The sequence below is a fragment of the Rhineura floridana genome, chromosome 2, assembly GCF_030035675.1.
Source record: "Rhineura floridana isolate rRhiFlo1 chromosome 2, rRhiFlo1.hap2, whole genome shotgun sequence".
NCBI classification, from domain to species: Eukaryota; Metazoa; Chordata; class Lepidosauria; order Squamata; family Rhineuridae; genus Rhineura; species Rhineura floridana.
The window spans coordinates 218467601-218489083 of record NC_084481.1 but is presented as its reverse complement, the minus strand read 5'-3'; the positions used below and the strand labels follow the sequence as shown (position 1 = coordinate 218489083).

At 43.5% G+C, this 21483-nt stretch overlaps 1 long non-coding RNA gene across 1 annotated transcript; it reads right to left on the bottom strand.

The window, feature by feature from the left end:
* Positions 1-14315: 14315 nt before the first annotated feature.
* LOC133378439 (uncharacterized) lies at positions 14316-20455 on the bottom strand. The gene is made up of 2 exons (XR_009761029.1): positions 20238-20455; positions 14316-14669 (listed from the first exon to the last, which is right to left on the bottom strand). It is a non-coding gene; the product is annotated as an uncharacterized LOC133378439 (long non-coding RNA).
* Positions 20456-21483: the final 1028 nt, after the last annotated feature.

Sequence of the window (21483 nt, the reverse complement as noted above, 5' to 3'; positions counted from 1 at the left end):
GAAAGCAGATGCCTGCCATACAGCTGGATGTTCTAATCATGGTGGAGGGTTCTTTGGTCAGCACAAACCAGAATATGGTGTGATGTCTGAACTGAACTGCTGTTGGGAAGAAAACCCATCTTTGCTGTTTTCTTTTTCATTGTGTTTTTGTACCATTACACACTGGAACCAAGACGTCTTTACCGAAAAAATAAACAAGACCTGCTAATTAAAATTGGCCTTCCTTGAATAATCAGTTGATGGATCAATTAGCAAAAGCTTTATAGTCCTAACCTTCAGCATTGTGCATTTGTGGTTGGTTCTACTCGTAGAGGGCAGCTCATATTTGCCTCTATCAGATTGTTGTGTTTGTGGTTCCATTATCGAGGCTTTCAGGAGGCTCTGAAATGGGCTGTCCTTATGGGTTCTGACGGCTGGAGCTGATGATTATAGATGGGCAACTGTGCTTCAGCATGTGAAAATAACACCATTTTGCAAAAGGCCAGCATATTTGAAGCCAAGGAGAATTTTAATGAACTCAATTCAGGCAACAGTTTATTGAGAGTTTTATCACATCCTATCCTGACAACTCAGAACAATGCATATGCAAACTTTTTTAAAAAAAGCTAAAAAATAAAACTCTTACTGTCTCTGAGGTATCATTACTGAAAGGTGTTAATTGACAAAGGGGCATAGGATCCCCAACCCAGAACTTTTTCTAAACTCTCATTTTTATTTAATAGCATCAGAAAAGTCTGTTTAATATTGATGATGGTGGTAATGATTTCTTACCTATCCTTCACCAAGTGTAGTTTGTGAAGGGTGCTAAGAGTTGTTAGGAGATAACTATTCCCCTCACGCTACAATTCCCAGGATTCCCTGGGAAGAGGGATTGACTGGTAAACCTCAGGAACCTTCTGCACATCAAGCATGCATGCTGCCTGGCACTGAGTGGTGCCCCCCTTTCCCACACATCCTCTCAACGTATCTGCATCATACACTTAAAGCCTATTATACCACTGTCACGGCTACCCCTAAAGAATCCTGGGAACCGTAGTCTGTTAAGGGTGCTGAGAGCTGTTAGGAGACCGCCATACCCTTCACAGATCTACAGTTCCCAGAGTTCCCTGGGAAGATGGATTGACTGTTAAAGCTCTCTAGGAATTGTAGCCCTGTGAGGGGAATAGAGGTCTCCTGGCAATTCTCAGCACCTTTTACAAACTACAGTTCCCAGGATTCTTTGGGGGAAGCCATGACTATTGAAAGTGGTATGACACTGCTTTAAATGTATAGTTCAGATGGAGCCTTTTTGCTGACAGCAAGCAGGTGCCAAGCAAAGTGGTGGGTGAGCAGCAATGAGGTAGTGGAGGACAAAGGTATTTGTGCCCTATGGCCTGCCCTGCACTCTTTAAGGTAGCCTGCTGCCCTCAGATGCAGTAGAGAACGCTGTCCTGTCAGGCTGCAGTAATATTAAACTGCCAATCTGGTTGCCTTCTGTACATGTCCTGGGCAGGAGGAGGCGGGTTGCCAGCCATCTTGTCCTTTTGCCTCAGATGGCAAAGAGTCTTGGGAGTCAAGACAGACCTGGGACTCACTTTCATGCTCCATTTATGAGTGCCCAGAGGCATCTGCCTGTCTGCGGTTGAAACTACAAGCTGGAGTCCATGGGCCCTGGCCTGATCCAGCAAAAGTGGTTCTTGCTTTGAATGTAAACCCCATCCAGCCCCACTTTGCGGATATCAGTCCTGATAGCATAGGAGGAAAAAAAGAAATGAGTGAAACAAACCATAAGGGGCTCCTCATCAAACTTCCCACAGAGCATATTTCCCCCCCCCCCAGATGATTTAAAGTGGCAGACTTGGGGGGGGGGAATGACTCCAGAAAGCGCAGGAGCTCCTTCAGCGCTTGGTTTTCGTTTGGCTTGGCTGCAGGGCTCCTTTGGCTCTCTGTATGTTAGGGGTGTGAAACCTCAGGCCCAGGGGCCAAATGTGGCCCTCTGGGCTTCCCTATCTGGCCTTTGGAGCTCTCCCCAGGCCACAACCCTCACTGGTTCTGCTTCACACCCTCTGAGTGTATTTGCCTGTCTCCTTGAACTCTGGCATTGCCTCTTGCTTGTCTATATGGAGAAAAGAGGTGCGTGGGTGTAGAAACTAGCTTGCTGTACAAAGGTAACATTTAAATTTGTGGCTTTACCCACGTTTGCCCTTGGCCCCTCCCACTCCTGATACATGGCCCTCAGAAGGTTGCCCAGAAGAGAATGTGGCCCTCAAGCTGAAAACGTTCCTCCGCCTCTGCTGTGTGTGTTTAGCTGCATTTATTTTTCCCTTTCAACAGGCATCCCTCTACAGATGATGAGGAGGTGGCTTCTCCTATCCATGTTGTGGCCTCTGGCAATATGTGTAGGCATTTATGTTTGCTCTCCTCTGATAAGCTGATTCTTGGTCCTTCACCTCCTACTTCCTGTCTTTGAATCTCTGGCTGTCAAGGCTTCTGTCAGGTACTATTGCTTGGCTCACTGCTTCATGGTTTCTAGGCTTCTGAATTCAAGTCTAATTTTATTTTGGAAGAAGTAAAAACCTGATCCAAGTGAGAAACTTTAGGGGAAGTGGAAGGGGGAAGAAAATAATCAGCACATTTCTTTTTTTTACACATATAAATAAAGCAAAGCATTAAACAGGGCCTCTAAAAATAAACAGCGCTCTGGCAAGTTCTCCCAGAGAAAGGAAAGTGGCCTACTTTGCAATTTGTTACACAGCTGCTTACGAATGAAAGGCTATGAGAAAATGCCATTTTTTTAATGTGATGTTTGATTGAGTTCCATTTTATTTATTTATTAAAAGTATTCATAATCCACCCTTCGCTCCAAGGTCCCAGGGTGGAAATGTACACAGCCCCAAACAAAGTGAAACAAGAAAACAAGATAAGGCATTCAGCTGCAAATATAACCATCAGCAGCCCCAGTTTTGTGATGGACTTTCTAAATAGCCAGCTTATAGCACAGCAAATGTACTTATTTATTACAATATGTTAATTTACCATCTTCCTTAGGGCAAGCTCATATGTACCTGGACTTTTTAGAAAGAAGGCGAGTTAAAGGAAATTTGATCAAGGTTTATAAAAATATACCTGGTGGGAGGAAAGCAGATAGAAAGATGTTTTCCCCCCTCTCTCATAATATTAGAACCCAGGGTTATCCAATGAAGCCCATATAGATGACTTTAAATGGGGAATAAATAAATTCATGGGGGACAAGGCAATCAAAGGCTACTAGTAGGGAGGGGAAATTTTTTTGATTCAGTGCTCATTTAAAGCTGAATCTATCAAATCCACGCTTTACAAGAAAATACGAGACTGAAACACAGCCCTTCTTTGAAACTCACTTACCTAATCTTTTGCAATGCAGTTCTCCAACCAACCAGTGTTTACAAAAATGCACATATTAGGGGAAAGTGCACATAAAAAAGAATATATAAATGAAAACAACATACAGAAATGCATTACATTTGTAGAAATTGCTTGCAAAAGTGTGTACATTAGTCAAAACCACATATAAAAATATGTTTATTAGGAGAAATTCTCACTAAAAATTCTCACTATTAGGATGATTTTTTAAAAAAACGCAAATTGCTGCAGAAAGGTGGAGAGTGAGAAACTGACAGATTCTTCCATCCCTACCTACTAGGCATGACGGTTATATACCATATGTTCAAGACCCTTTTGAGCCTGAGAGTCACAGTTCCTTATGAGCAACATTGCAGGGGCCGCTTATTAGCATTGGGTGCGGCCAGACAACCGGTGTGAGTCTTCCCTTTGTATACAGGCTACATTCCAGGCATGCAACAGGTTTCTACATCCTCACCCAGGCACATCCCTCGCTTATCTTCCATCCAGACAAGCAAGAGACATTATCACAGTTCAAGGACGCATTCCAGCCAGCCAAAACCGCTAGAGGAGGGTGCAGAGCATGAGCACAAGGGGCGTGGCCACAGGAGGGGGCGTGGCCTAGGGAGAGTTCCCAGGGTAATAGAGAGAGGCCTGTTTGGCCCCCAGCCCTAAGGTTCCCCACCACTGACATAGCCTGCCCTCAGGATCAGAGGCAGCCGGCTTGATCAGCTCACCTGAGGGGAGGGCGCCTCCTCTGAGTTATGCAGGCAGAGGCGAGGAAGCGCACAGCTGAAGAATCAAAAGGCAGCTGGCTGCGTCTCCGGGGAGGCTCCCAAACTGAGAGGCAGCAAGGCAGTAGAGTGTGGGGGGATGCTGCAGCAGAAGGTGGCTGGGAAGAAGGAAACCAGGGGGCTGAAGGCAGGGGCGGAGGGGAAAGCTGGTGGGAAGCTCCACCCCAGAGGGGGTGGGGCAAAAGAATTAGAAGCCGGTACGGGAGGCCAGGAGGCGTCAAGGGGTGGCTTCAGGGCTTGGAGAAGGGATTCCGCAAAGCAGGGAGCCCAGGCTAAGGGAAGGCCGAGGATGGATGAAGGGGAGCATGCACTGCGGGGGAGCAAAGTCTGCAACAGATGGGAACAGGGATGATGTGAGCACTCAGGCTTGTGAGAGTAAGGTGCCCACCAGGTGGTCTCTGAAGTAAGAGGCTCCCTGGGAGTCAGATTGCCCGGGGAGGCAGGCCTTAACCATTTCTGGGAGAATGACAGCAAGAGCAGGGATGGCCTGAGACAGTTTGCCACCTGGGGCAAAGGACAACATGGTGCCCTTCCCCTTTCATTATACAAAAGCCAACCGGGTTCAAATAAGACTCAGCACTGGTGATGGGACACTGTCTTCCACCACACCTGAGGGCAACAGACCAGCTTAGGGAGCTCTGCCCTCCAACACCTTGCTGTTGCTCCCTGCCCTGCAAATCTGCCACATCTAGATGGATGCTTCATTCTGCCTAATGGTAGGGCCGGCCCTGAGCAGGAAACGGCTATTGCTGCCTGTCATGTCCTGCTTATGAGAAAGCTCCAGAACTACTGGCTAAAGAAGGCTTCTTTATGTGGAGGAAAGGGCAGGATAGGGGATGGAGCCCTGTGGATGCCAGGGAAAGCCTCTGAGGGCACATGTGCACCTGCATGCACCATGCTGGTGACCGACACTGTACTAAGAAGACAGCTCGGGTAGCAGCCAATGATGGGAGTTACAGTCTAAAACATCTGGAGGGCACCAGGTTGGGAAAGGCTGGGCAATGCAAACGAAAGAATTGGGTTAAACAGACAAAGTAGCATAGCAGCGCATATGGATGGGGCAAATAACTCCCACTGTGTGACAAAGTAACTTGTGCACATCCAGGGGTGTTGTCATCCGGGGTTGTGAGGGATCGGATACCCTTTTTGGGAGCAGGGTCCCTGTGTATAAGCCAATTGACATGAAATGGGAGCTTGTTAGCCACTGAGAAGAGTCTTCTCATTTGGCTAACAACATGCTTCCTTGTCCTTTCATGCTGACTGGAGCCAATGGGAGTGAGTTAGTCCCTGAGAAGACTCTTTTCAGTAGTTAACATACACCTTCCCTTTCATGCTGATTGGCTCCTAGGGTAATTAAGTGAGCTTCATGGCAAAGTACCTTGGTCTCCCAAATCCTAGTCTCACACATGCCTGTTTCAGAATTCTTAAAATCAAAATGTTTCTGGCAACATTTAGCCCCCAGAGAGAGAGAGAGAGAGTAGAAGGGGGGAAAGCCTACACACAAAGCAATTTTATTCTGGTTCTATAATTATGATATTGCAGAAGAGACAGTGAATCCTGGGGGCATGGCTGTGAGGGGGTGTGGTGTGACTATCACGAAGAGCCCCTGCACTTCTGAATTTGCCACTACCCTGTGGACATCCAATGTAACAGAATGATGGAAGATTCTGGACAGACAAAAGAAAGTATGTCTTCATACAAGTACATAGTGAAACTCTGGAATTCACCCCCACAAGAAGTTACGATGTCTTCCAACTCTGAAAGAGGATTAGACTGGCTAATATCAGCTACTAACCACGATGGCTCTGCTCTACCTCCAAAGTCAAAGGCACCATGCCTCTGAATGCCAGATGTTGGGAATCACAAGTGGGGAAGGTGCTGCTGTGCTCAGGTCCTGCTTGTGGACTTCCCAAAGGCATCTGGTTGGCCACCGTGAGAACATGATGCTGGACTAGATGGGCTACTGGCCTGATCCAGCAGGGCTCTTTTTATGTTCTTGTAGCCCTCAGGAGATGGCCTGAAGGCACATGCGGCTGCCACTTTTCTGAAGCTAAGGAGATCTGGGTCTGATCATCTGCACAAGTGCTGCAAAGCAACAGTTGCCAGCACCAGCATGAGTTATGGCAGCAGAGCAGGATCCTCGTGCACATTATGCCTGCCGGAGTGTGCGACCTGGGTCGGTTGCCTCTCTGCCTACCCACTCTCTCAGAGGCCTTTCCCTAGGCACTGCCTGTGATGCATGGGGAGAAGGCAACCAGGTGAGCCAGCTAGCCAGCCCGCCCACTCAGTCCAGTAACAAGCAAGCCCCACTCATGCCAATGCACAAGCTCAGGAAGGTGGGAACAGCCAGGGGTCCCAGTTGCTCAGGAGGAACAACCATAGGGCAGTTGCCATCCCCAGCATCTGCCTCCTGAGATGACCACCTCACTCTGCCTAAGGATAGGGCCGGCCTTAGGCACTGAACTAAGTTGTATTTCACTTCACGAGCATATTTTACAAATCTCTCAAATGGATGCTACTTTTTTCCTCTCCAACACTGAGGTTCATTTTTAGTTCCATGTTTGAAAGCTTTCAGGCCACTTGTGAATTTCTGGCTTTGCTGAGCTGCAGGGGGGCATTTTAATTCAGGCGGAGAATCTAGGTCAGCTGTTCGTAAAAATAACTCAAGTGTTCATTGAACAAAAGGTACAAGCCTCCAGCAGCCCAGAGAGGTTTTTTTCCCCTCCTTTCTTTTTTAAAAAAGTTTTTGATATTATTAGCTTGCAAATTTGCCATTTAATTTATTGTGCACAACCATTACTCTTTATGTGAATGAGATTGGTACAGGAGCGACCATCTCATTAGGCACAAGTCCATTAAAAATTATGATGAAGGTTAATGTGTTTTTTCCTTAAGAACAGAAAATGAATCAGTTACTCATTTCTAGGAAGAAGAAAAATGCAGCCACACCCTAAAAGATCTAATCCATTCAACTAAAACATGATAGGAAACCCCAATTCAGATTGTTGAGGAGGGCGGTTTGCCTCTGTATGAATGGCACCAGGGGACTAAATTGAGCCCTAGGCATGGAAAATAAGTCCTGTTTGGGTGATTTCATATTTGGGTGGTGTGGACTGGTGGCTGACATGAGGGTGGGGCAGTGATTCTGCTCTGGATTTTAGTCTGAACTTTCGTTTGGGCCAAACCATGGAGCAGATACATTGCCCCCCTGACAGAGGAGCCACCAGTCTACACTGCTTTTGGGAAAGTGTTAAGATCTGCAGTGGGGACTCACTTGGTAGTTCTACCGCCCTCAAGTGTGGGGAATGGTGACCCAGAAGAGGACTTTCTCTATAGCAGTCCCTAAACTGTAAAACTCCCTCCCCACAGAGGTGCACCTAACATCTTCATTGTACGGCTTTTGCCACATGCTGATGATGCATCTCTTTACCCTGGCCTTTGACAGTTAAGGTATTTTGTCTTGTGGGACCCACCCCTTTTGCTGAATGTACACATTTCTGTTCCATCTGGAACGTTTTTTCCTTGTTCTTATAATTGTTACTGTTTTATCTGTTTTTATCACTGTAGATTATATGGTTGTAACCCACCCTGGACCTTACGGTGGGGAATAAATCTTATAAATAAATAACAGTGTTGAGCAGTGCATTTATCACAGGTGGAAAGTGACAAACCCCCTTTAAGCCTGAAAATCCAAGGCCACTGTTGAAAGCACAGCATCTTCAATGATTATTGTATTGCATGTGAAAAAGTCAGATTAGGCTAAAAATGCCAGGGGGGGGGGCAGCTGCAAAGGAGAACTGGCGGACTGGGGAAGGGGAACACACCCTGTCTCCTGCTTGCCATCCCCAGCATAGCACCTCGTTGCAAGTAATTCTGCAAAGGATGGGCAAATCTATTCATTTCCATTTCTCCCAGTTTCTCGCCTTTCTCACTCTCAAGGTCAGTTCTCCACATTTCTGCATCACTTTTTTTTAAAGTCCTCAAAAATTTACTTGCATTTTAGTGCAAATTTCTCCTGATACACACATTTTTGCATGCAATTTTGCATAATATGCACATTTTTGCAAACTAGTTTTCCCTAATACAATGCATTTTTGTATGCTATTTGTTTGCACACTTTACCCTTGTATATGTATATTTGTACACATTCCTTAGCTGGAGAACTGCACCGCAAAATATCAAAGAAGGGCTGTGTTTCAGTTCACATGTTTCAGAAAGTAGAAATTAGATAGGTTCACCGTTAAATGCAAACTGAACCAAATTTCTCCCCCATTTCTAAATTCTACACTCAGTCCAGGTGTGCATTTGTACATGCGATTTTATTCCTGATTTTAATGAAAATTCAATCTGAAGAGGTGGGGGATAGTGGGAATCTAAGAGCACTTGAGTACTGTCAGTATTTTGCAGAAGAGATTCAAGCACAATTAATTTATTCAGTTTAAATGGATTAAAACACTCTGTTGCCCAAGCACAACAAAACCACTTTAAAAAAGACTTTTTGCAGTTAGAAAAGTAATGAGAAAATGTATTAAAAAGTATGGAATTAATGAATGATTAATAGGAAGATTTATAAACACCCTGCAAGCAAATCAGGATGAATGCATATCACCCCTGTGCTTTATCGACTCCACTGGCTCCCAATTTGCTTCGGAGCCCAATTCAAAGTGCTGGTTCTGACCTTTAAAGCCCTAAACGGCCTTGGACCAATGTACCTGAGGGACCGCTTACGCCCATATGTACCTGCCCGGGATTTAAGATCATCTGCCTCAGGTCTCCTGTGCATGCCTGGAGTGAAAGCTGTTAGATTGACAGGCACGCGGGAGAGAGCTTTTTCAGCTGTGGCCCCTAAGCTTTGGAATACTCTACCCCAAGAAGTCCGCTCTGCTCCCTCCCTGTTGGTTTTCTGGAGACTTCTGAAAACGATCTTGTTCCGGAGAGCCTTTGGGAGGGACTGAAGGTAGAGCCTGACACTGATTTTATGCGTTCTATGTTAAATTTTACCTTTGTAGTCCCTTTAGTACCAATCCCTATATATATGTATATGTATGTGTGTGTGTTTTATATTGTATTTTATGTATTTTAATTTATATTAATGTTTTTGTGAGTTTACTGTTTACAATTTTATTAAGTACATGTTTGATTTTATTTTTGTAAGCTGCCCTGAGTGCCCTATTATAGGGTAGAAGGGCGGGATAGAAATATTTTAAATAAATAAATAAATAAATAATGCTCATTGCTGTATAACCTCCCTGTGAACAGACCAGAACAATTGCTCAATAAAACTAGCCACTGCATAAGCTTTGTACAAACCAATCAAGATAAATGTCAAATAAACAGGTTCATAGGATTATGAACATTTTAAGCAGTATTTGCTCCTGTTGCATAACAGGGGCAGCACAGGTACTCCCAAGGTTTACCTCATCTGTAATGCCACACTCTGAGGAAGGAGCTTATATCACACTGTAAAGTCATAACACAGGGTCCTTTCCAGGAGGTGAGGGTTGGAATGCCCATGTTGTTACTGCTGATGCAACAGTAACAACTGTTTAAACCAGGAGGAGTGGATTGATGTCACTACATGGAAGGCTGAGGGTGGGAAGTGGTGGCTGGTGCACAATGGCAGGCACCAGCCCTGAGTAATGAGATACTCTCCCTGTTGCCTGGGTTCCATTCCTAGCTATCATGGCTAACAGCCATTGGAAGAGCTAGTATTTTAAGAGCTATTAACCATAAATTGGGATCTACAAGAAAATGTGTCAGTGAGGAATACTCCTGTCCAGTGTTGTGGCCAATCAGCCAGCCATGCTCTCTTTCAGGATGCTCCATTTCATCCCCCCAGTTTTCCACCCCCGACATTCACAGTATCCTGTGGCCACTGAGCATGCTCAGTTCTAATTGGGGGGGGGAATTGGGGAAGGGGTGTTGCCTCCTTTCTGCCCTAAATACCTTTTTTTTCTTTCTGCAAACCTCACGGTTCCCAGGAGCATGCTAATACCTCCCTCTTGTTTCTCAGTGGCCCCATTTTGGCTGCAAGCCTGTTGGCACTCAGCAAATGAGTTTGCTGTTGGAAGGAGTGATAGGCAGAAACAGAACCTGTAGCACAGGTATTTCCTTGCAGGAAGCGGAGCCAGATCTCCAGTAGACCATGGCTCCATGATTATGCCTTGCTTGCCAGAAGTAAGATCTTATCCCTTTACCACCATAGCTACCACTCTTCAACAAGACTGAGCCCTAAACTATATGATGCATGATTTACTCGTAAATGTGGAACGAAAAGGGGGACAATTATGAAACCACATTTTAAAAACAGAGGTATCCAACTAACTCGTTCAGTCAGTGCAAGAATTTCAGCTTGTGCAATGGAACTTCTCTCCCTTCTCCCCCCCCCCAAATCTGTTTCCCCAACCCTCTGGAGTAGTTCTGAGGAAGGAGCAGGGAGAGAAGAGGGGGAGAAGTTCCACTGTTCATGCGGAAATCCTTGCACTGATCAAACAAGTGAGTTGGATCCCTCCCACTGATCATAGGGTAGGAAATGTGAAGTTCACAGTCCCAGTATTTGCTATCCTTTTTTAAAAAAAATAAAACATTCACACTTGGACATAAAGCAGTTTGTCTTTTAGGCGGATATTGGGAAGAATCATGCTAAAAAGAGTCTTTTGTTACTACAGGGGACTGGTAGAGTGAAATCAGCTCTGAATTGGTCATTCCTTTTCTTTGTCATGCACTACAATGGCTGCCTTGTGCTCTAGCGAATGAACAGGCAAAGAAACGGGGGGGGGGACACACCCATTTGCAGCATTTTAAAATTTTAAACAAAGGATAAAATGGGGACAAAACCCCCCACAACTGTCTTAGAAGTGCAAATGCTTCTTGCAAGAGTATTAATATTTGGTGAATAAAAAAACCCCCAGAATTCTAAATTGAATTAGGTGGCTTCATTCTGCTTCACACTTCTGTGAACAGTAGGAAGGTTCAAAACAGTCTTTTATAGGGCCTATTCCCTGATGAGGAAAGATTATTATTATTACATTTATATCGACCTTTCTTCCAGGGAACTCAAGTTGGTGTATGAGGTTCTTGAAAAGAAGGCTCTAAATTCTAAATTAGTAGATTCAATCAAGGCCCATGCATACACTGCCAAATAGGGATGGGATGCGCATTTCGGTGCTAGCTCAATTTTCGCTCTGTCAAGCTTCACCATATGCTCAGAGGCACATGTTACCAAATTCCTCCAAGCTACACAGCAAGTGGATTGGACTGCGAAAGAGCAACCCAAATTGTGTTTGCATTTTGACAAATTTGTAGGGCAGTACAATATCTCAGAGAGGAGGTCAGGGGTTCTGCTCCCCTGATGCATTCACTATAGCTGCCCAATTTCCCTGCTTTTTAAAGTTTGGTAGAAATATCTGTGGGCTATAGGTATGTTCTTAAACAGCAAGGTTTTTTGCCTATTAGCGATTACTCTAAATTTCCTGAATATTAGATTAAAGAAAGACATGATTACCAATGAGTGGATAGGCCTCTGAAGCCTTCAGCTTGGCAAAGCATGTGGAAGCAGGGCAGAGCAGAGCAGATAGCAGCAAGAAAACAAGAAAAAGTAATCCAAAAGCAATTCCCCCCCCCACACACACAAGAAAAAGTTTTATTCTAAAACGTAAATACCTCCCTTTATATCACCCAGCAAACCTAGATCAGGAGGCTAGAATTACCCAGTAATTGAACATGAATTTCAATTATTGTGGGTGGCACCCCACAATTAGGGTTGTCAGGTCAGAAGCATCCCAAAACCTGAGATTTTTGGGGCAGGCCCAAGTGATGTCATGGGGCGTGCTTGAGTGATGTCATGGGTGGGTCCGAGTGATGTCATGGGGTGGGTCTACATGATGTCATGGGGCGGGCCTGAGTGACATCATTAAGCATGATACATTAAGCATCAATCACAGTTGCTTGGCGCATACAATTCATACAAAAACATTTCTCTGACTGGAAATTAAGATAGAAATCTTAGCTAAAAGATGGAGCCTGAGTAGGGAACATTTAATTTAGCCGACTCGCTTCTGGCAAAAAGATTTAAGTGCCCTCAGGCTGGGCCAGTCACCAGAAGGCCATTGTAGGAAGAAAGGAGCCTAGTGTTGTGGAGATGTTAGATAGGAGCACTCAGGAGTAAAGGCTGCAATTCTAAACACACTTACTAAGGGACTAAGCCCCATACAACTCAATAGGACTTACTTCTCAGTAGATGTGGTTTGGATTGCGTTGTTGGTAAAGCTTGACTGGGGATCCTCTGCAAAGCTATCCATATCCAAGTAGAGTTGGCAACCCCCTGCCTGGAATGCCCTGCCCCTACCTTTTAACATCCAAATTTCTTTACAGATTTGACTCTTCACTTCAGAATAGGGTTGCCAGGTTCTTGGCCTGAGACTGATCCTGTATCTTTAGGAGAAGAGAAAGTCAGCCAAGTGCAGGTGTTCTTACAACTCTGTAATGGGAAAAACCACAAGGTGGAATTCTCTCTTCCCCCTCCACAACTTTTAAAGATACAGAAGACCTCTTGGTTGCCAGGCCCGGCCTCCAAGAGGTCTTCTGTATCTTTAAAAGTTGTGGAGGGAGGAGGGAGAATTCCACCTTGTGTTTTTTCCCATTACAGAGTTGCAAGAACACCTGCACTTGGCTGACCTTCTCTTCCCCTAAAGATACAGGATCAGTCTCAGGCCATGGACCTGGCAACCCTACTTCAGAAAGAGGTCTGAGAAATGTGTAAGAAGATTCTCTACCCTTTTCTGTCTCCCCTGTGGGCTGCTATAAACTCACTTCATCAGCCAACCCAATTCCAGTGAATATCATTGACAGAGAGAAAGCACACATGATTTGGTCTACCTTCATAGGCAGTAGCTTGCGAACAACAATTGCAGCCATGCTGCCCAGTATGTGAATTGTCTTTTATCACTATTGGGCAAGAAACAAACAACAAGGTGCATCATCAGTGGGTTTAAGAAGGTTGAGAGGAGCACATGGAACCACTGTTGTTGCTTCTATGAATGGAAAGGAATTATTGGAAAGGTTTTCAGAACAGGTTATGAATAAGACAAATAAGCTCCCTCTTCCACAGTCCTGTAAAATTTATACTTTGACTCCTTAATTAGAAAAGTATAACACTGAAGCATGTACACTTTTTAAAACTTCTGTTCAAAAATTATTTGGAAAATAAAAAGTATAATACACAATTTTTTGCAAATAATTACAAAAACCTTACATGTACACTTTTATGCCTACCAAGATCTTTCTGTGATCTTCTGTTGTAGTGCAATCCTATGCATGTTTACTCAGAAGCAAGCCCAATCCTGTACAGAGAAAGTACTCTTTATGCTGCTGAAAGCTATATATTTACTGGATTTCTGGTGGAAACAGGAAAAGGAAACTGTGAGGTTTAGCTCTTACTATTGTCACAACCCTAACTTCTTATTGGCTAAAAACCTGAAAGGGCAGGGATTAGAGCAGAATTTAGAGCAACTAACAGAAGTTGTGGGGGGGACAGCTGACATTTTGGTGTATATCTCAAGAACCAGACCACCCAGAAACTTATTTTTTTTTAAATGAAAACGTAAAGTCTGAAGATTGAGTCACCTGGAGACCCAGAGAGGACTCTCAAAAACCGGAGTCTCTAGCCGAAAGCCGGAGGTCTGGTAACCCCACCTGCAATACGTAGATTATGCATAATAATCTGTCTGGGAGGGGGATAAAATGACTACCTGAGACCCTTGCATCAGTGATTTTCCAAGCAGTCCTATTACATAGTGTCAGATCAACACACCTTTGTATTATTCTTTCACTTTGACATTGTTTTAGCTATCTATAGCACCCTCTTATCAGAAGCTCTTCTCTAGCAATAGAAAGTGCAATGTTCACAAAATTGCAAGCAGCCTTTAGCCAAAAATGACACACACAGCATGAAATTGTCTTCCATCTTAATCCATCATGGCTTCACTCTGGCTACTATATTCTGTGGATCCACTTCTAACCTGACTGCCATATGTAAATGTATAGGGTCCAACAATGACCTGATTAAAAGCCCTCCCCCCCAATGTCAGTTTTAGACTAAGACCTAAAGGATATCACAACCAAATTAGACTTGATCTCTTATTACTGATTGATACAATGTACTCGCCCACACCAAGATTCATTTATTCATTTAAAATGGTCAGATACCTAAGACTTACAAGAGAGATAAAACAAAGTTCAAAATACAATAAAGTACGATACAAACAAAATACAGATACAGATACTACAAATACAAAATACAGTAGTAAAAGCTTCAATATATGCTGTATACAGAAAACTTAAAACAATTTAAAGCTGTTGTCTTCATTTGAAATCTTTATTCCACAGTCAGCAGACTGAATGCAGTCACATCAGGCTTAACGTCATTTCACAGTGTCATCATATCATCATCTGGTATCATCAAGGTATCATCCAGTCCATCAACAAGTAAATGTCCAAACTCAGTTGTCCAAAAGTCTGTAGCAACGTACAAACAAATTGAAAATTTTCAAGTTAGTATCATTTCCAAACTGCATTCAATTAGCCTAGGTACCTTGTTTTCAAATATTAACAGTTACACGAGATCTCATTTTTCATAACAGTGTGTTGTCCTTCAAAACAAACTTATGGTACTTTAGCATACATTACATTGACCTGATTAACAGTTCTTCCCTCTCCATTTTATCCTCAGAGCAACCCTGTGAGATAGGTTGGGCTAAGAGACAGTGGGTCAGTCACCCAGAACTGAGAATTGTAGCTCTTTGAGGGGGAAAGCGGAGGTCCTCTCACAGCACCCTTAACAAGTGACAGTTCCCAGGATTCTTTGGGGGAAGTCATGGCTGTTTAAAGCGGTACGATACTGCTTTAAATGTATAGTGTATATAAAAAGCCAGCTGGACCCCCTACTGGCTCCACAAGTCACTCACCTGATCAGTTGCAGGTTCCCTTCCCGCTATTGTCAGGAGGCACTGTAGGGCAACAAGGCTAAGTCCATCCAGCTGTTAAGCTGGCACAGATAATAAGGTGCCCGGGCCCTACCTGTTTTGAACACACTGACACCTTACAAAATCACAGAGACCAGTTTCTTGATGGACAAGCCCTCACTGGGTATTGGAATACATAGGCTCAATCCACAAGCTTTAAGGCCACGCTTGACGAAATGGCACAAGACCTATCTTTCATTCAATTATTTATAAAAATATTTCTATCTTGCCAAATGATATAAAATATCAAGACAGCGTACAACAGTTTACACGAGTACAATAAAACATAGGATACCTTAAAAGCAATGCAAGGTGATTATAAAAATGACAGGCTCATCTTGAGTCTGCCACAATCACATATCAAGCAGGGGGGAATTTTAAGATTTTAAAAGGTCATGCAGCCCACGTCACTTTCCTATGTGTTCATTCATATGTTAATTGCATCCCATTTCTGCATTAACATGTGATTTTTCAAATTTAAAAATCCATATGAAAATTCACATTTAAATACAGTAAACATTTCCTCACAAAATAAGCATTTCTAAATGTACTTTCTTTCCAGTTACAATTTTCTTTCAATGCATTTCCTCGTGTATTGTATCTAAAAAATATGCCATTTTAAATGCATTTCCTTACTTTTTGAGCTGAGAATTGCACTGCAAAAATTCAGAGAAGTGCAAAATCTGAAGGATAGCTACATTTCAATCCAATCACTAGCCCAGGAGGTGCGGATCAGACCAGGTCATAGGAATGAGGGAGAAATCTAATTCCATTCACATTTAAAGCCACATCTATCAAATTTGCACTTTCTGAAACAATATGAGAACCAGAACACATCCTTCCTTCAAAATTTTCACTTATCCAATATTTTCAGTGCAGTTCTCCAGCCAAAGAATGTTTGCAGAAATAAACGAATCAGTAAAAGCAAAGGATAGTGGCAAAATAATGAAAGCAGACCATAACCATCTGCTAGTTCAGCGGACTGCAATCTGAACCGGCATCACCAAGTGGATCCCATCCCTAGTGTGTGGTGGAGAGTGAGATTGCGGCTGCAGACCCTGTCCTCAACCTACACTTGTTTAGTAGACAGTGTGAACAGACCCTACACGCTTACCAACTGTAAACCTGTAGGCTCTGAACATGCAGTCGAGTTGCCTGATTGTATTCAGATGAACATACATCTAGGGTCTGTTCTGGCAGCCTGCTGAACACACATAGGACAGAGGCATCGGGTACAAACACACACACCCCGCGCTTCAATATTCACACATTGGTTGTTCTTACAGGGATACTCTGTTAGCTGCAGCAGGGCAAGAAAACCCTCAGCAAAAATACACAAGTGCCATCTAGTGGGGATACAAAGGCATACCAAGACAAAGGAGGTGACTGAAAAGTTGGTTCTTTCATTTCTGTACTGCAGGAGTAGCCAACACGGTGCCCTCCAGATGTTGTGAACTACAAGTCCCATCAGCCCCAGCTAGGATGGCAATGCTCAGAAACTATGGGAGTTGTAGTCTGGAACATCTAGAGGTAGGGATGGGGGAGAATTTCAGTTCCGTTGGCGTTTAAAGGTGAACTTACCCAAGTAAACACTTTCTGAAACAACATGAGAACTAAAAAACAGCCATCCTTCAAAATCTGCACTTCTCTGCATTTTGCAGTGCAGTTCTCCAGCCAAGTAATGTTTACAAAAATGCATATACAGTACTAGGATAAAAAGTATGCATAAAATGCATATATGAGTAAAAATAATGTACAAAAATGCATTATATTTGGATAAATCGTTTTGCAAAAATGTGTAATTAAGTAAAATTTCACACAAATGGGTATATTAGGAGAAATTCACAGTAAAATCTGATGAATTTTTACAAGGACTTAAAATAAATAAACTAATGTGGAGAACTGAGCTGAAGATTGGAAGAATAAGAAACTGAAAGAGACAGATTGACAAATTCATCCATCCCTATCTGGAGGGCACCATGGTGGCTATTCCTGCAGTATTGTATGGGCCAGGTGAGGTGTCCTTGGGTTCCTTGGAAGCTTATCAGGGGTTCCTCAGTTAGAGGATCAGCCATAGTGGGCAGGCTTCTCTGAAGGACAGATTGCCCAACATCCTCATTCTGCCCTTACAATGTGAGGATATCTAATCCATCTTTAGAAACTGCTAAATTTGTTTCCACAGTGTTTTTATTACGGCAAGGAGTTCTGTAGCTCAGCTTTCCTCAAGCTAAGCACAGACAGTTGCTCTGAAGGTATTGTGACTCAGACTCCCCAACTTAGGCACAATTTGATGGTCCAGAGCTTCTGAGTGGAAAAGGCTTTTTTTGGTTATATTTTCCCCTTCCCACCCTCACATGCATCTCAAAGCATTTTTACACCTCCTGCAATTTCTTCTTCCATTTTCCTTTCACACTCAACTTGTACTTTATCCCCCCAACCCACTCCATACGAATCATCCCTATTCCCTGGTCCTTTTAGATTCACTTTTTCCTCCTATGACAGTTTTCTTCTCCTGCCCCCTTCCTTTCTATTCCCTGTTTGTCAGATTTATTTATTTATTTATCTATTATTTTATTTGTATACCACTTCAAGCTTCAAAAGAAGCTCCTAAGCAGTTTGCAGTGTTTTAAAATATCGAACAAAAGTACACATTTAAAGAAAAAAACATTTGAAAAGATCTTCAACATTAGCATCTTAACATAAATCATAAAAACCAAATTACATATTTAAGACAATAAAATGCATTTAAACCCCCCCACAAACATCAACATAACCTAAATAACTAAAATAAATCACAATCACTACTAACAGATTAAAACATGAATATACCACAAAGACGAACAGCTCCACCCATCAAACACAAGAGGGTGTGTGTACAGGTCACAGCAGCACTCCCACTCCTGCTACTACCACCCCAACTTATGCTCTCACCAAAAGGTGGGGCAACACTATACACTCCTCATCCGTGGAGCTCCCTCCTTTCATCAGGGAGTACCTACAATCATTCCACCCCTACACAACACCCAGAGCTTGGAAGATTACTTTTAAAAAGTAATAAATTACAGTTACAGTTACATGGCGCAAAAAAGTAGTAATTACCGTTACAATTACAATTGCTCTGAAAGTAACTGATTACTTTACTTTTACTCCAAAGTAATCAGTACAATTACATTTCAGTTACTTTTCTTAACAAAAAGGCCTACAAGGTGCTGGCCTTGGCTGCTGTACATCTAAGTAGCCTAAAACAACATTAAAAATAAACAAACACATACAGAGGTGGTAGAATAATTATTTTTATTCATAAGATAGTAGTGGTGGTCTCTCTGCTGGTAAGGGTGGTGGGGAGGGAGGCTGAGGCCACTATTCAGATCTTTGCACGTCAAACCAAGTGCACCCCCCACTCAACCAGCCAGCATAATCTCTCTCACTTAACCACCTCCCAGACCCTGCCCTGCCACCAACTAAGAGACAGTCACTCAAACAAACATTTCCCCCGGAGATGCAAAAAAGTTAAAATATTGCAAATGTAGCACAGTAGCCAGAGAGGGTGGTGGAGTCCACTTTGTGTGCCAAGTGCAAACACAGTATTCACACACACATCATATTTCACCTCCACAGTTCTTTATCTCCCTTCTGCTGCTGCCTCCTTCTCCTCCTTTATCCATGTTCTTGACCTCTGGATCCTTTCCCCCTCCACTCCATTCTTCACCACCACTATCCATTTTTTAAAATAACCGTTTTCTCCACTCCACCCCGTCTCACTCTCTGCCTCCTCCGTCACCTCCATTTGGTTCAATGGGACTTACTCCCATGAGGAAAGAGCGACACTGCACAGAAGCCCAGTTTGAGGCACATGATTTTCATCCACAAATCAGAGGAGCAGAAGACTTCCCAGGCTCCCCCCCCAAGTAATGCCCCAAAGTAATGCTGAAAACATTACAATTACTCCACAAAAGTAGTAAAATTACTCCTAGTTCTATTACAATCAAAATGTAAAGGAATTACCCACTCGTTACTCAAAAAAGTAATGAATTACAAGTAATTCATTACTTGTAACGAATTACTTCCAAGCTCTGACAACACCCATAACAACAGCAGGTAACACCGTCATCCTGTGATTAGTGCACAAAGAAGTGATCTGCAGTAGCACAAGTTGTATGTCCATGGACTGGGATTTGAAGATGCATCGTGTTGAAAGCATCCTGTGACTATACTTTTCTTCCCCACCAGTAAGCTGCCACATTCCATTAATGCCTTATGGGCCAGAAACTTGTGCTCAGGGTTTGAATCATAACCTTGTATCTCACTCTCTATATCCCCTCAACAACTCATCTGGGTCTTTGCTCTCTGAGTAGGGAGACTTTCCTTCCTTCTCCCCCACCCCGAAACCTCCCTGCCTCAGGGCCACCTTTACTCAGCATGCAGTGAGTTGCTGGTGCTGGCATTGGTCCAACCAAAAGGCTATGTCAGGGCTAGGGGACAGGACAGGCAAATCAGGAGGCAGTGGGCAGGCTGTGGCACTGGGCCCACCTGAAAGTGGTCAAAGACCCACAGGTGGGTCCCAGCCCACTGTTTGAGAAACACCAGTGTAGACAATACTAAGCTAGATGGACCAATGGTCTGACTTGGTATAAAGCTTCCTGTAGGGCCTGGAGGCCTCACATTCTGCCTGCAACTTTATGCTAGTATAGGAACATAACAAAGGGCCTTATACGAAGGGTGCTGCTGTAATGCCTGCCTCCTCAACTCAGCATGTCTGACCCTTTGAAAACATGCTGTTAAACGTTGCTGCAATGCAAGCTGCATGCTGCAACGCGAGCACACTTGATATTTATTTATTTATTTATTTATACATACATACATACATACCCCACCTTTTGGCCAAAGGCCCACAAGACAGCTTACAAAAACCACAAATCTAAAAATACAATATAAAATACATCAATAAAACAATACAATTTACAAAATACAATTTACAAAAGTTAAATAATAAAGTATCAAATATCAGATATCAAAAGCTTGGCTGAGTTCATCGACAGCAGTGCAAGAAAATCCCTCATACCAGAAAGAAAAGGTCAGCATGATGACACTTTGTTTTCTTACTTAAAAAAAAATCCCCTGATGTTGTGTTATGGTTCAAAATAGAACAAAGTTTCTGTGGCTGCAATTCATGGGATTCTGATGCAGCCCTCCTACACCTCTGTAAAGAGATGAGTATAAGACAACTGGTCAGGATGATGCCATTTAGCTCTCTACAGGAGTTTCCCCAAATTAGTAAAGAGTAACATCTGTGTGTTCCACAGCAGACTGGTTTCAGTTTTGATTCTCAGAAGTGAGGCCATGTATGCAAAGTGGGCAAACAGCCAGGTGGTCTGAATGAGACTTTAGACATTTCACAGAGCAGCTCCAAGGTCAGGAACTCTATTAATGACTAGTTCATACACGCAAACCCTCAGTATAAGGTTGCGTACACATCATTCATTTAAGGGACATTTAAAGCGCATGACTTCCCCAAAGAATCCTGGAAACTGTAGTTTAAACATGCTGGGAATGATAGCTCTGTGAGGGCCGATAAATGACAGTTCCCAGGATTCTTTGAGGGAAGCCATATGCTTTAAACATATCATGTGTATGTAGCCTTTGTCTGTATACATGGGGCTAGCCCAAGATATTTTGCTGTCTGAGGTGAAGGACAAGATGGCAACCTTCTGCCAGGGGTGTAACCATCCAGGGTTATGTGGGGTTGTAGACCCCTTCGTTTTTTGGGAGCAGAGTCCCAGCAGGGTCCCTATGTACGAGCCAATCAGCATGAAAGGGGAGCATGTTAGCCACTGAAAGAATCTTCTCACTTGGCTAACAACATGCTTCCTTGTTCTTTCATGCTCATTGGAGCCAATCAGAGTGAAAGGAGGTGAGTCAGTCACTGAGAAGACTCTTCTCAGTAGCTAACATCCACCTCCCCGGATTGGCTCATAGGGTAAGTTAGCTTCATGGCAAAGTACCTTGGTCTGCCAAATCCTAGCCCCATACTTGGACTCATTTCAGAATTCTTAACATCAAAACATTTCTGGCAATGTTTAGCCTTCAGAGAGAGAGAGAGAGAGTGAGCAGGCGGGAGCTTATGCACACAACAGTTTTGTTCTGGTTCTATAATTCTGTAACTGCAGGAGTGATGGTGAATCCTGGGGGGGGGTTAACTGTGAGGAGTTGTGGTGTGACTCAGGGCCAGCTCTAGACATTCTGGGGCCCTTGGGCATCAGCTTGCCCTGGGCCCTGGTGTGTATGCACGTTCGCGCCCCCCCACCTAC